Raw genomic sequence first — 13,519 nt, 5'->3', positions numbered from 1 at the left:
ACCCAGAAGGAAAGGAAAATTGTTTTGTAGTTCATCAATACTGTGTTCTGATAATTTTGAACACTTTTATATGAAACCAACAAAATTTGCCTTAATGCTAGCATGCTCTATGTATGTCTTTTAAGATTCTGCATTCACAGTCTCCAATCCACCAAAAGTGCAGTGATTGAGTAGGTATGAGAAGGCTTTTTTTGTTCCTGTCACTTACTTGCGGCCATACCGCTCTGATCAAGCCCGATCGCGCCTGATCACAGAAGCTAAACAAAGCCGGGCGTGGTTAGTACTTGAATGGGAGACTGTCTGGGAATACCGTGTGCTGTAAGTTTTGAACACTTTTATTTGAAACCAAAGAAGAGTGTCTAAATGCAAGCTTGCTTTGTGTGTGTGTTTTTTTTCAGGTTCTGCATTCACAGTCTCCAATCCACCAAAAGTGCAGTGATTGAGTAGGTATGAGAAGGCTTTTTTTGTTCCTGTCACTTGCTTACGGTCATACCGCTCTGATCAAGCCCGATCTCGTCTGATCTCAGAAGCTAAGCAAAGCCGGGCGTGGTTAGTACTTGAATGGGAGACTGTCTGAGAATATCGTGTGCTGTAAGTTTTAAACACTTTTATTTGAAACCAACAAAGTGTGCCTTAATGCAAGCTTGCTTTGTGTGTCTGTTTTTTTTTAGATTCTGCATTCACAGTCTCCAATCCACCAAAAGTGCAGTGATTGAGTAGGTATGAGAAGGCTTTTTTTGTTCCTGCCCCTTGCTTACGGCCATACCGCTCTGAACAAGCCCGATCTCGTCTGATCTCGGAAGCTAATCAAAGCCGGGCGTGGTTAGTACTTGAATGGGAGACTGTCTGGGAATACCGTGTGCTGTAAGTTTTGAAAACTTTTATTTGAAACCAACAAAGTGTGCCTTAATGCTGTCATGCTGTATGTATGTTTTTTCAGATTCTGCATTCACAGTCTCCAATCCACCAAAAGTGCAGTGATTGAGTAGGTATGAGAAGGCTTTTTTTGTTCCTGCCACTTGCTTACGGCCATACCGCTCTGAACAAGCCCGATCTCGTCTGATCTCGGAAGCTAATCGAAGCCGGGCGTGGTTAGTACTTGAATGGGAGACTGTCTGGGAATACCGTGTGCTGTAAGTTTTGAAAACTTTTATTTGAAACCAACAAAGTGTGCCTTAATGCTGTCATGCTGTATGTATGTTTTTTCAGATTCTGCATTCACAGTCTCCAATCCACCAAAAGTGCAGTGATTGAGTAGGTATGAGAAGGCTTTTTTTGTTCCTGCCACTTGCTTACGGCCATACCGCTCTGAACAAGCCCGATCTCGTCTGATCTCGGAAGCTAATCGAAGCCGGGCGTGGTTAGTACTTGAATGGGAGACTGTCTGGCAATACCGTGTGCTGTAAGTTTTGAACACTTTTATTTGAAACCAAAGAAGAGTGTCTAAATGCAACCTTGCTTTGTGTGTGTGTTTTTTTTTTCAGATTCTGCATTCACAGTCTCCAATCCACCAAAAGTGCAGTGATTGAGAAGGTATGAAAAGGCTTTTTTTGTTCCTGTCACTTGCTTACGGCCATACTGCTCTGAACAAGCCCGATCTCGTCTGATCTCGGAAGCTAAGCAAAGCCGGGCATGGTTAGTACTTGAATGGGAGACTGTTTGGGAATACCGTGTGCTGTAATTTTTGAACACTTTTATTTGAAGTGTATGAGAAGGCTTTTTTTTGTTCTTGCCACTTCCTTACGGCCATACCGCTCTGAACAAGCCTGATCTCGGAAGCTAATCAAAGCTGGGCGTGGTTAGTACTTGAATGGGAGACTGTCTGGGAATGCCGTGTGCTGTAAGTTTTAAACACTTTTATTTGAAACCAACAAAGTGTGCCTTAATGCTGTCATGCTGTATGTATGTTTTTTCAGATTCTGCATTCACAGTTTCCAATCCACCAAAAGTGCAGTGATTGAGTAGGTATGAGAAGGCTTTTTTTGTTTTTTTCACTTGCTTACAACCATACCGCTCTGATCAATCCCGATCTCGTCTGATCTCGGAAGTTAAACAAAGCCGGGCATGGTTAGTACTTGAATGGGAGACTGTCTGGGAATACCGTGTGCTGTAAGTTTTGAACACTTTTATTTGAAACCAAAGAAGAGTGTCTAAATGCAAGCTTGCTTTGTGTGTGTGTTTTTTTTCAGATTCTGCATTCACAGTCTCCAATCCACCAAAAGTGCAGTGATTGAGTAGGTATGAGAAGGCTTTTTTTGTTCCTGCCACTCGCTTACGGCCATACCGCTCTGAACAAGCCTGATCTCGTCTGATCTCGGAAGCTTATCAAAGCCGGGCGTGGTTAGTACTTGAATGGGAGACTGTCTGGGAATACCGTGTGCTGTAAGTTTTAAACACTTTTATTTGAAACCAACAAAGTGTGCCTTAATGCTGTCATGCTGTATGTATGTTTTTTCAGATTCTGTATTCACAGTCTCCAATCCACCAAAAGTGCAGTGATTGAGTAGGTATGAGAAGGCTTTTTTTGTTCCTGTTACTTGCTTATGGCCATACCGCTCTGATCAAACCCGATCTAGTCTGATCTCGGAAGCTAAACAAATGGTTAGTACTTGAATGGGAGACTGTCTGGGAATACCGTGTGCTGTAAGTTTTGAACACTTTTATTTGAAACCAAAGAGTGTCTAAATGCAAGCTTGCTTTGTGTGTGTGTTTTTTTTCAGATTCTGCATTCACAGTCTCCAATCCACCAAAAGTGCAGTGATTGAGTAGGTATGAGAAGGCTTTTTTTGTTCTTATCACTTGCTTACGGCCATACCGCTCTGATCAAGCCTGAGCTCGTCTGATCTCGAAAGCTAAACAAAGTCGGGCATGGTTAGTACTTGAATGGGAGACTGTCTGGGAATACCGTGTGCTGTAAGTTTTAAACACTTTTATTTGAAACCGAAGAAGAGTGTCTTAATGCAAGCTTGCTTTGTGTGTTTTTTTTTTAGATTCTGCATTCACAGTTTTCCTTTAATGGAACTTAACTCTATTATTTCATCCTCCAAACCATCGACCTGCCTTTCAGATCCGATCCCAACTAAGCTGTTTAAAGAAGTTGTTCCCCTGGTCTGCCCATCTTTGTTGGAGACAATAAATATATCCCTATCAATAGGCTACGTGCCACAGTCCTTTAAAGTAGCTGTAATCAAACCCCTTCTCAAAAAACCTACTCTTGATTCCAGCACTTTAGCAAACTACAGGCCTATATCTAATCTTCCTTTTATTTCAAAGATTCTTGAGAAAGTTGTGGCAGCTCAGCTCTGTGAATTTCTTCAAAACAACAGCCTGTTCGAGGACTTCCAGTCAGGCTTTAGAGCTCAACACAGCACAGAGACTGCTTTAGTTAAAGTAACTAATGATCTACTCTGGGCTTCAGATGAAGGACGACTCTCAGTGCTGGTTTTATTAGATCTTAGTGCAGCTTTTGACACTATAGATCACTATATTCTACTAGAGAGATTAGAGAAATTACTTGGAATCACAGGGACTGCCCTAAACTGGTTTAAGTCCTACCTATCTGATAGGTACCAGTTTGTACACGTGAATAATAAGTCTTCTGTGTACACTAAAGTAAGCTACGGGGTTCCTCAGGGCTCTGTGCTAGGTCCAATCCTCTTCTGTATCTATATGATCCCCCTTGGTAATGTTATGAGAAAATACTCTGTTAACTTTCACTGCTATGCTGATGATACCCAACTGTATGTATCAATGAAGCCAGGTGAGACAAATCAGCTATCTAAACTTGAGGCCTGTCTAAAGGACATTAGGGCCTGGATGGACCAAAATTTTCTTCTTCTCAACTCAGACAAGACTGAGGTCATTGTACTGGGCCCGCGACACCTTAGAGAAACCTATGCTAGCCTAACTGCCCTAGATAGCATTACTCTGGCACAAAGCACAACTGTTAGAAACCTTGGGGTTCTATTTGATCAGGACTTATCCTTCAACTCTCACATAAAACAAACTTCAAGAACTGCCTTCTTTCATCTCCGTAACATTGCTAAAATCAGATCTATCCTGTCTCAGGGCGACGCCGAAAAACTAGTCCATGCTTTTGTTACCTCTAGACTGGATTATTGTAATTCTCTTTTAGCAGGCTGCCCGAGCAAGTCGCTTAAGACACTTCAGCTGGTTCAAAATGCTGCAGCACGTGTACTGACTAAAACTAGGAGAAGAGATCACATTACTCCTGTATTAGCCTCTCTGCATTGGCTTCCCATAAAATATAGAATAGAATTCAAGATTCTTCTTCTCACTTATAAAGCCCTAAATGGACAGGCACCAGTCTATCTCAAGGAGCTTGTAGTGCCATACAATCCCCCCAGAACACTACGCTCTCAAAATGCTGGACTACTCCTTGTTCCATTCATCTCTAAAAGTAGTATAGGAGGAAGAGCTTTCAGTTATCAGGCCCCACTTCTCTGGAACCATCTACCAACCACGGTTCGGGGGGCAGACACCCTCTCTACCTTTAAGGTTAGGCTCAAAACATTCCTCTTTGATAAAGCTTTTAGTTAGGAACCAGCTCATAGCTCATAATTAAGATGCAATAGGCATAGACTGCCGGGGGGGGGGGGGGTCTGGCATGCTCGGTTGGAGAGAGGTTGGAGAGGGCGTTAAGAGAGAGGTCATTTAGGGTAGAGAGGGACCGGAGAGGGTCCCATTCCTCTTTCAAACACTCCCTCTATGTCTGCTTCTTCCCTTGTGTGTTTGCTCCTGTACTCCTTCTGGCTTTTGTCTTGCAGGTCCGTGGGATCCTCAGTGTGGAGTTACAGAGTCTCAACAACTCTGTCTCCACCCTTTTCTCTGCACACACCCAACACAGCATAACGTGGATGGCTGTTCATCATAGGAATGGGATCCACACAAGGTTCCTGCTGCTTAACAGAAGGTTTTCCTTGCCGCCATGATGAATTCATGTTGGGTGTGGGATACATATGTATGTGTATATACGTATATATGCATATGTGTGTATCCATAAAATGAAGAGTCCATCCTTAAGACTGCTCTACTGTAAAGTGCCTTGAGATACCATTGGTTATGATTTGGCGTTATACAAATAAAGATTGATTGATTGATTGATTGATTAATCACACAGAGTCACTATCCCTATTCTAAAACTGTCAGGAAGTCGGTTTAAATGTTCAAAGTCTTGAAAAACAGTGAGCAGGTCCGGTGCTAAAACATCCCAAAAAGTCACATAAAATTCCAAGGGTAGCCCATCTTCTCCAGGTGACTTCCCCTTCTTAAAACCCTTAAGACATGTGTTTAGTTCTAAAAAGGTAAAATCTTGGGATAAAAGCTCACTGTTTTCAATCTTTTTTTCAATAAAACCCAGAACCTCTTTAAGTGTGTCACTTTTTATAGCTTTTTCTTTGTATAAATCTTTATAAAACTCTTCCACAACTTGTTTTAACATTTCATCTGATTTGATGGTGGAGCCATTCTTGTTTTTTAGTTCTGTCATACATTCTGTTTTACTCAAGATTTTTTATAAAAAGTAGCGAGTGCACTTTTCACCTTCTTCTATTTCTTCTTCTTTACTTCTTAAAATGACACCTTTACTTTTAATTTCTGCTAAAACCAACATTTCTGATTTTACTTTGTTGATTTCATCACTAAAATCAAAGCCTTGCTTATTTAAAATAAAGTAGCGTTGTAGTCTTTTTTGCAGTCCCATCATGCGTCTATTTTCCTTGCTTTTCTTGTATCTTCCTGCCCTTCTAAAAAAAGTCTTGGTCTTTTCCTTCACCATCTCCCACCAGTGTGCTCGTGTTTGGTAAAAGTCTTGTAGGGTCTGCCATTCCTTGTACTGCTCCCTGAACTGGTTGACCAGGTCTTGGTCTTCCAGCAGGGAGCAGTTGAGCTTCCACAGACTATTTCCTACAGTCACACCTGGGGACAGTGACAGGGTGCAAGACAGCATGAGGTGATCAGAGAAAAAGGTAGGGGTCAATGTAGCATCAGTTGGTGGGCAGTCTCTTGTAAAAAGGTAGTCTATGCGAGAGGCTCTGGTGCTGTCACCACTGAACCAGGTGAAGCCCTCCTCTCTAGGATGCAGTGTTTTAAAACAGTCTTGGAGTTTAAAATCCCTACATAGACCCTGTAAAAACACTGATGTTTTATCCATTTTAAAATCTTCCCCTACTCCTTTTCTGTCACTTCTGCTTAAAATACAATTAAAATCACCCCCTATTACCAATGGTGTCCTGCCCAGCATGTGGGACTGCAAATCTTCTAAAAGAGCATACCTGTCGTGTTTGTCATTAAAACCATAAATATTCAAAAGCCTAAAATCTTGCCCCATAAAAGTCAGGTTTGCTAAAAGTGCCCGTCCGTCTTTCACCACTGTGCTGCCCTTCACCACGAGATGGGGGTTGTTTATTAAAATGGCCACACCGTCATTTTTATTTTCATTTGAGCCACTCCATATTGATGGGTGTGGCCACATCTCCTCCCACAGTGTGTATTTCTTTAAAAACGGGAGATTACACTCTTGCAATAAAAACAGGTCTGACTTAAAAGAGGTAAGAAAGGTTAAGATACTCTGGGCTCTAACTCTCGACTTCACGCTTCTCACATTGATGGTGGAGCAGGTGAGAGCCATGAGTATATATATGTTAAAAATAACAGGTATAAAAGTTTAAAAGACTACTTTGTAAAACAGGCTTTGCAATAAAAAAAAAAAAAAAAATGAGAGCTTTATGTGATGTCTTGTAAACAGAGCTTCTCTTCAACTTCAACTGGTGAAGACTGAAGGTTGGGAGCTCCGTTCCCCACCAGGACCTGCAGGCTTTGCCTCTTTCTAGTTTTTAACCTTACACCCTTTGGGGTTGATTGAAGAGCTATTTCTAGGAAAGAGACCTCGTTGGGTGAGTCGAGCGGGAAGACTCTGGGATCCTCCACAGACCAGCTGTTGGAGAGATTTTCAGCTCTTCCCCTTTTCTCCTCTGAGGCCACTGGGGTCCCAGGGGACAACTCAGACGCTGGCCTCTTATGAGGCTGGTCATTTGGGGGAGGGGCTTCATCCTTCATCTCAGCTTGTGCCATTTCTCCATCTTCTTCCCGCCTCACCCCACCACCTTCAGGACTCTCCAGTGTTGAGGAGGCAATAGGCCCCTCCCCCTCTCCTGATTTCTCTCCTCCAATTACAGGCCTTGGAGGGAGATTTAAATTTTCTGGCCTCGCCTCTCCAATTAACTCTTGTCCATTTTCTTTTTCAGTTACTCTGTCCACAACCAATTCTTTTTTCTTTTTCAACATGTTGGCAAAAGATTTCAGACAATCTCTGAAAAGGTGGTTTGCCTCACCACAGAGGTTGCACTTTCTGCCATTGGGACACTGTTCAAAAGTGTGCCCAATTTCTCTACACTTCCCACACATAGTGATAACACAAGCCTCTGCTAGGTGCCCATGCTCCCCACATTTCCGACACAGTTTTGGCTGTCCCTGGTAATGAATGTAGCCTCTGTTTTCTCCCAGTACTATCATTGAGGGGAGATGCTTCAGGCCCTGGTAGCCTTGGGGGTCCTGCCATTGCTGGATAGGAACCCTCCAAGCACAATTCCAGATGCCATCTTCATCCCTCACCTTGGTAGCCTGGCCTTTAACAGTGCAGAATCTACCCAGCCACAAGCAAATGTCTTCTGCATTCACCGTTTCATTGAACATCCTGACAATTACTGTTTTCATAGAATTTCGCTTCTCGGCCTTTTGGCTAAGACAGCGATCGCCTCTTTAAGGTGGTGACAGTCTTTTGCCCTTGTGGTATTGACTCTGCCAGGTGTGAGGAGGTATATTCTCTGTCTGTTCACTAATTGTGGTAAAGCCAGCTTCTTCATAGTTGGTTGACACTAATTTTGAACACTCATTTTAGCTTTCCCCCAAATTTTAGTTTTAAGCGTTTTATCTTTTCTGCATTCATAGATCTTTTAATTATTTATTGGGTTTTAATTTGGTCTTATTCCTTTTAGGTCTGTGGTACCTCCACCATGTCGGTCAACCATGCCGGCATGCGGAGGTACCACAGTCTACGTTTTACCTTTAAAGAGATTGATGGAAAGTCTTTTTCTATGTCTCGTTTGGACTTCTCAAGGAAGATTGTCCAGACCATACTCGGATTCACACCAAAGGAATTGAACTGCATCCTGAGCCTTCCTCTCAACAAAGGTTTTGACGTGAGTTTCTGCTCTGCTCAAGCAGTTTTGGCCCTGATAAGAACAGATACTACACTTGATCTTAGCCAAAAGGCCGAGAAGCGATACCTGGGCTCAGTCACAAACAGGGAAGTCATTCCCGTAAACCTCCTTTACTCTCGCGGTGAAAAATTAACGCCATCACCTTCCGAGTCACAACACCACATATACGGTAATTATTTAACATGGATGCGTTGATTTCCTTTGTTTCTGCCGGTAACTGAGACAAAAACCACGTCTTGATCAAGTTTATGTGAGATAATGTGACCAAATCTCGTCCAATGGAAAGCATAGGAGCCATCAGCTACAAAAACAGAGTTCTCATGTTACATAAACACAAGAGAAATAGTACAACACCAACGTAGATGGTACATAATACGACTTTAAAGTGGATTTTGGGGCACAGATATAACTTATCTGATGGAATGTAGTGATGCTAGTTTGTCCAGTCTCCATCGCCTGTGATGTGTTTTGCCTCCATGTAGTGGACAACCAACAATGATGTAGCTGCTTAAAGCAACCAATGTGTAATATAAGTACTATTCAGGCGTAAATATGTCTAAAAAGGCACTCACTAAACACGAACACACTCACAATAACCTCAGGTGAATGGAGAACTTGAAATATAACTTCATAGAAACAACTCCCATTGTATAACCTAACAAGGATTTGTCTCTAACAAGTAGACATTTATGGGTATCACAACAAATAAATGTAGCTCCTGCCCTTGTATTTAAAACAGCTGAATATTTGCAAGAAAACTCAAATGAACAAAGTATTTGAATTATTAACAAATGGTCAAAAAGGTAAATATGATGATAAACGTAATATAAAACAACACTAATTTGGCTGAATTTTACATTTCTTATTAGCTCAACCAAATTTCCATTTTTTAAAATTTTTTTATTAAGTTTATTTAAAAAAAAAAAAAAAAACGCACATTAACAGACACAGTGGACTCGTAGCACCATTTTCTCTCGTTAACTTTTTTTCTCTTCCTCTGAGCTCTGCCCAACACGGGTGATCTCTCATCCAAAGGTGCACTGCTGCCACCTACATGTCACCAGTTGGTCACTACATCATGGTACAAGCTCGATATTCACAGGAGAGCTTCGTCACACTATCTCCGAGTAACCCCTGCCTAAAAACACAGCTGACGTCTTTGGCAGTCATCTTCCGTTACTGACGGACAACTTAACAGAGATACTTCTTTCAAGTTATGTTGACACATTGATCAGGGGAGAGCGCGAACGCAGTCCCCCACTACCAGAAATTATGCAGTCGAGATTCCCACATTTGGGGAATTCGTAAAAGTCAGCACAGCCGCAGTGCAATGGCTAAGCCTCGTCCTAGGTGAACCTCCTTCATGATCAAGGTGTCTCCCCTGCCAGGTAAGTATGAGTTGTACACAGAGAACTTAGGGAGGTCATTCACCGACAGACACAAGAGACTCACGGTCACACAGCAACAAGTTTCATTGTAATCCATAGACAGAAATCAATAACAACACTCATCAGATGTTCACAAAACTGACTGATTTAATGACAGATCGGCGTATCATAATAGTTACAACATGAAGAAAGTGTTCAGGTTTCCCATCATGTATTTCTGTGATTACACATGTCACACATGAGGCCCAATGAGCTGCTTTATCAGTTCCTCTACCTCTTTATCAAAGGTTTACACTCATATATGTGCTTCATGTGGTTACATTGGAACATGAATACAATTGGTAGAGAAATATATCGTATGAGACACGTTAAAAGACACCAAAACAATGTTTTTCTGATCAAACTGTGAACATTTCAGGTGTTTAATTTCAACAAGCAGACTCTTCCAGCTGCTGGCCAGCACGGTAACAAACAACTGTAGAGAACTAATTACAGCCTTCGTGTTATATTGGTAAACACTCAGCAACAACTCAAGCATATCAATTTGGATTAGTGGAACGTGTGACAGTTTTAGTATATGTATATATATATATATATATATCAGGAGCCACTGAAAAGAGTCTTTAAGATGCTTGGATTGCATTTCAACACCACCTAATACAACGTCTGGACAATAGACTGCTCTTTCTATCATGTTATCGACCTTCACTGATTTTGCTTTAGTCCTTTTCAGGAGTTCCGTTCAACTGTTTTCACAACATTTATTGTGTTTTTATGTAACAGAAATAATATAATAAAACCTCAAATAATGAACTCATAATAAGAAAAAAAAGTATTCAAGTTAAAAGTGTGCCTTCTGGGCTCAAGAATGAGCTGTAATTCAGTACAATACTCAAATCCTTAACACTCATCAATGTACAACAAAGATTTGGAAAAATAATATTGAGTTGAATACTTTGGCGATTAGGGATCACATATAAATAATGGTGTGATTCAATTTGTCAGTTTTATAGTGGAATTTTCCACATATTAGTTTACTAAGTGCTTATGTTGTCTTACTTCTTTGAGAGTACATTTGTTGTATTTTCTTCACACTATGAGGGGGTGCACCATTCCTGGAGATACTGCAATACCAGGTCAATGCATGGAGTGGACGGAGCAAGCCCCTATTCCATCTCCCAGATCCAAAAATCAATTTAATATATGGTCCCCAAATAGGGGACATATCAGATATTAAACTGATAAGAACAGATACTACACTTGATCTTAGCCAAAAGGCCGAGAAGCGATAACTGGGCTCAGTCACAAACAGGGAAGTCATTCCCGTAAACCTCCTTTACTCTCGCGGTGAAAGATTAACGCCATCACCTTCCGAGTCACAACACCACATATACGGTAATTATTTAACATGGATGCGTTGATTTCCTTTGTTTCTGCCGGTAACTGAGACAAAAACCACGTCTTGATCAAGTTTATGTGAGATGAATGTGACCAAATCTCGTCCAATGGAAAGCATAGGAGCCATCAGCTACAAAAACAGAGTTCTCATGTTACATAAACACAAGAGAAATAGTACAACACCAACGTAGATGGTACATAATACGACTTTAAAGTGGATTTTGGGGCACAGATATAACTTATCTGATGGAATGTAGTGATGCTAGTTTGTCCAGTCTCCATCGCCTGTGATGTGTTTTGCCTCCATGTAGTGGACAACCAACAATGATGTAGCTGCTTAAAGCAACCAATGTGTAATATAAGTACTATTCAGGCGTAAATATGTCTAAAAAGGCACTCACTAAACACGAACACACTCACAATAACCTCAGGTGAATGGAGAACTTGAAATATAACTTCATAGAAACAACTCCCATTGTATAACCTAACAAGGATTTGTCTCTAACAAGTAGACATTTATGGGTATCACAACAAATAAATGTAGCTCCTGCCCTTGTATTTAAAACAGCTGAATATTTGCAAGAAAACTCAAATGAACAAAGTATTTGAATTATTAACAAATGGTCAAAAAGGTAAATATGATGATAAACGTAATATAAAACAACACTAATTTGGCTGAATTTTACATTTCCTATTAGCTCAACCAAATTTCCATTTTTTAAAATTTTTTTATTAAGTTTATTTAAAAAAAAAAACAAAAACGCACATTAACAGACACAGTGGACTCGTAGCACCATTTTCTGTCTCGTTAACTTTTTTTCTCTTCCTCTGAGCTCTGCCCAACACGGGTGATCTCTCATCCAAGGTGCACTGCTGCCACCTACATGTCACTACATCATGGTACAAGCTCGATATTCACAGGAGAGCTTCGTCACACTATCTCCGAGTAACCCCTGCCTAAAAACACAGCTGACGTCTTTGGCAGTCATCTTCCGTTACTGGTGGACAACTTAACAGAGATATTTCTTTCAAGTTATGTTGACACATTGATCAGGGGAGAGCGCGAACGCAGTCCCCCACTACCAGAAATTATGCAGTCGAGATTCCCACATTTGGGGAATTCGTAAAAGTCAGCACAGCCGCAGTGCAATGGCTAAGCCTCGTCCTAGGTGAACCTCCTTCATGATCAAGGTGTCTCCCCTGCCAGGTAAGTATGAGTTGTACACAGAGAACTTAGGGAGGTCATTCACCGACAGACACAAGAGACTCACGGTCACACAGCAACAAGTTTCATTGTAATCCATAGACAGAAATCAATAACAACACTCATCAGATGTTCACAAAACTGACTGATTTAATGACAGATCGGCGTATCATAATAGTTACAACATGAAGAAAGTGTTCAGGTTTCCCATCATGTATTTCTGTGATTACACATGTCACACATGAGGCCCAATGAGCTGCTTTATCAGTTCCTCTACCTCTTTATCAAAGGTTTACACTCATATATGTGCTTCATGTGGTTACATTGGAACATGAATACAATTGGTAGAGAAATATATCGTATGAGACACGTTAAAAGACACCAAAACAATGTTTTTCTGATCAAACTGTGAACATTTCAGGTGTTTAATTTCAACAAGCAGACTCTTCCAGCTGCTGGCCAGCACGGTAACAAACAACTGTAGAGAACTAATTACAGCCTTCGTGTTATATTGGTAAACACTCAGCAACAACTCAAGCATATCAATTTGGATTAGTGGAACGTGTGACAGTTTTAGTATATGTATATATATATATATATATATATCAGGAGCCACTGAAAAGAGTCTTTAAGATGCTTGGATTGCATTTCAACACCACCTAATACAACGTCTGGACAATAGACTGCTCTTTCTATCATGTTATCGACCTTCACTGATTTTGCTTTAGTCCTTTTCAGGAGTTCCGTTCAACTGTTTTCACAACATTTATTGTGTTTTTATGTAACAGAAATAATATAATAAAACCTCAAATCATCAAATAATGAACTCATAATAAGAAAAAAAAGTATTCAAGTTAAAAGTGTGCCTTCTGGGCTCAAGAATGAGCTGTAATTCAGTACAATACTCAAATCCTTAACACTCATCAATGTACAACAAAGATTTGGAAAAATAATATTGAGTTGAATACTTTGGCGATTAGGGATCACATATAAATAATGGTGTGATTCAATTTGTCAGTTTTATAGTGGAATTTTCCACATATTAGTTTACTAAGTGCTTATGTTGTCTTACTTCTTTGAGAGTACATTTGTTGTATTTTCTTCACACTATGAGGGGGTGCACCATTCCTGGAGATACTGCAATACCAGGTCAATGCATGGAGTGGACGGAGCAAGCCCCTATTCCATCTCCCAGATCCAAAAATCAATTTAATATATGGTCCCCAAATAGGGGACATATCAGATATTAAACTGATAAGAACAGATTTTTTTTCTTTCGAAAAAAGTTT

At 40.7% G+C, this 13,519-nt stretch overlaps 3 non-coding genes and 11 pseudogenes across 3 annotated transcripts; 9 read left to right on the top strand and 5 right to left on the bottom strand.

Annotated features, from left to right (window-relative positions):
- Positions 1-206: 206 nt before the first annotated feature.
- On the top strand, positions 207-325 carry LOC114456970 (uncharacterized; annotated as a pseudogene).
- Positions 326-479: 154 nt separating this feature from the next.
- On the top strand, positions 480-598 carry LOC114457037 (uncharacterized; annotated as a pseudogene).
- A 154-nt stretch (positions 599-752) lies between these two features.
- On the top strand, positions 753-871 carry LOC114456978 (uncharacterized; annotated as a pseudogene).
- A 150-nt stretch (positions 872-1,021) lies between these two features.
- On the top strand, positions 1,022-1,140 carry LOC114457000 (uncharacterized; annotated as a pseudogene).
- A 150-nt stretch (positions 1,141-1,290) lies between these two features.
- Positions 1,291-1,409, top strand: LOC114457042 (uncharacterized; annotated as a pseudogene).
- A 156-nt stretch (positions 1,410-1,565) lies between these two features.
- On the top strand, positions 1,566-1,684 carry LOC114457020 (uncharacterized; annotated as a pseudogene).
- A 313-nt stretch (positions 1,685-1,997) lies between these two features.
- Positions 1,998-2,116, top strand: LOC114457019 (uncharacterized; annotated as a pseudogene).
- A 154-nt stretch (positions 2,117-2,270) lies between these two features.
- Positions 2,271-2,389, top strand: LOC114457043 (uncharacterized; annotated as a pseudogene).
- Positions 2,390-2,801: 412 nt separating this feature from the next.
- Positions 2,802-2,920, top strand: LOC114457045 (uncharacterized; annotated as a pseudogene).
- Positions 2,921-8,207: 5,287 nt separating this feature from the next.
- Positions 8,208-8,304, bottom strand: LOC114456993 (uncharacterized; annotated as a pseudogene).
- A 1,168-nt stretch (positions 8,305-9,472) lies between these two features.
- LOC114456985 (U1 spliceosomal RNA) lies at positions 9,473-9,636 on the bottom strand. The gene has a single exon (XR_003672909.1). It is a non-coding gene; the product is annotated as a U1 spliceosomal RNA (small nuclear RNA).
- Positions 9,637-10,727: 1,091 nt separating this feature from the next.
- On the bottom strand, positions 10,728-10,918 carry LOC114456990 (U2 spliceosomal RNA). Its single transcript, XR_003672912.1, has one exon. It is a non-coding gene; the product is annotated as a U2 spliceosomal RNA (small nuclear RNA).
- Positions 10,919-12,077: 1,159 nt separating this feature from the next.
- Positions 12,078-12,241, bottom strand: LOC114456984 (U1 spliceosomal RNA). The gene has a single exon (XR_003672908.1). It is a non-coding gene; the product is annotated as a U1 spliceosomal RNA (small nuclear RNA).
- Positions 12,242-13,342: 1,101 nt separating this feature from the next.
- Positions 13,343-13,519, bottom strand: LOC114456991 (uncharacterized; annotated as a pseudogene).

This window comes from Gouania willdenowi, chromosome 22, assembly GCF_900634775.1.
Source record: "Gouania willdenowi chromosome 22, fGouWil2.1, whole genome shotgun sequence".
NCBI lineage: Eukaryota > Metazoa > Chordata > Actinopteri > Blenniiformes > Gobiesocidae > Gouania > Gouania willdenowi.
The sequence above is the reverse complement of the archived record's forward strand: the minus strand, read 5'-3'. Positions and strand labels throughout refer to the sequence as shown.